At 52.1% G+C, this 1,619-nt stretch overlaps 1 pseudogene; it reads right to left on the bottom strand.

Annotated features, from left to right (window-relative positions):
• Positions 1-373: 373 nt before the first annotated feature.
• LOC123056333 (uncharacterized) lies at positions 374-512 on the bottom strand (annotated as a pseudogene).
• Positions 513-1,619: the final 1,107 nt, after the last annotated feature.

Below are 1,619 nucleotides of genomic sequence, written 5' to 3'. Positions count from 1 at the left end.
GATGCTTCAGCTCCGCCGGCTACCTTTTCGTCCTGGGAGGAGTCACCATCCTCCTCAAAACGATACCAACAATCCTTCGCAGAGTGGTCTGGTTTGCCGCATATCTGACACCGAATGGTATCGGGACGCGACTTGGAGTTGCTGTTGCGGCGACCCCGAGTGTTGTTGTAGGAGGGGCGCCCACCGCTGTTGTTGTTGCTGTTGCGAGGGTTGTTGGTGTTGCCTTGGCCGCCGCTGAAGTTCTTCCCTTTTCGTGGCGGCCCACGATAGTGTGAGGCACCACTGCTGTTGCCGCCGCGGCCGCGTGATGCGGCGTTGGCAGAGGATTTGAACCCTCCGCCTGTGTTTGCCCCCTGGAAGAGAGCGACCCGCTGATCGAAGTTGCTCATCTGAGCGAACAACTTGTCCAGTGTGACCGGGATTGTGCGCGCGTCGAGGGCGGACACAAGCGGTTGATACTCCATGTCGAGGCCGGCGAGGATGTAGGAGATCAGCTTGTCGTCGTCGAGAGGTTTGCCCGCAGCAGCGAGCTCGTCGGCGAGGGTGTGCATGTGCGCAAAGTACGCCACCACCGACTGTGTCCCCTTCTGGGCATTCGCCAGGGCGATGCGGATGTTGTTGACTTTGGAGATCGACTATGAGGAGAACATGCTCGCTAGCGCCGACCAGAGTTGATGTGCATGGCCGATGGAAGTCACCTGCACTAGTACATCTTTAGACAGGTTGTTCAGCAAATAGCCAAGTACCTGTTGATCCTCTCGCATCCAGACGGAGTGGAGCGTGTTGGGGACGGTCTCCTCCTTCCCATCTTTATCCTTGATGACGACGAGCTTTGCCGGCTCAGGCATGGTTCCATCCACATACCCAAAGAAGCCGGCCCCTCTGATCTGTGGCGCGATCTGAGTGCGCCAGAGAAGATAGTTGGTGCGGGTAAGCCGTTCTGTGATCTGGCCAGAGAGGCTAGACGTGGCGGCGGCGGCAGAGGAAGCCATGGAGGCGAGCTTTGCCAATGGGGAGAGCTAAACCCTAGATGTGATGGAAGAGGTGGCTCTGATTACCATGTGCGAATGGCGAGAAGCGTCGTGCCCTGTTGAGGGCGACGGTTGCGTGTTAAATAGCCAGGAGCTGATCCCTGTGATATGCGTACATGCTGTTGGGATTACATCTTGATCAACAAGGAAAAGAGATAGAGAGAGAGATGGTTTACAAGAGATAAAAGATACTCTAACAACCTGCCTATCTAAACCTCCTAGAATGCTTGATCTCCACGCATGTCACATCCTGGTAGCGCGCCCTGGTGGATGTCACGTACATTATGTTTAACAAACTTTAGTCCCAGGCCCCACCAAATGATAGTTCTTGACTTTACACCTCAGCTGAGACTTGCACTATTGATTAGCAGTACTTTGAAGTTTTGTTCTGCTGTTGGAAGATGGAACTCAGCCTTTTCTCTTTAGATACATTTGCCACACTGCTCACATGACAAATCAATGGAACTAAGTAAATAACAAAGAAATTTGCAAATTAGGATCAATAATGCATATTATTCGTCTGATATATTGTGTTTGTCAGTTTGCTGTGTTAATCTATTTGATTGGTTATAAATACGCTAGTTTAGA

Source organism: Triticum aestivum, chromosome 2D (assembly GCF_018294505.1).
Source record: "Triticum aestivum cultivar Chinese Spring chromosome 2D, IWGSC CS RefSeq v2.1, whole genome shotgun sequence".
NCBI lineage: Eukaryota > Viridiplantae > Streptophyta > Magnoliopsida > Poales > Poaceae > Triticum > Triticum aestivum.
Note: the sequence above shows the minus strand (reverse complement) of the source record. Positions and strands in the feature narration are given on the sequence as shown.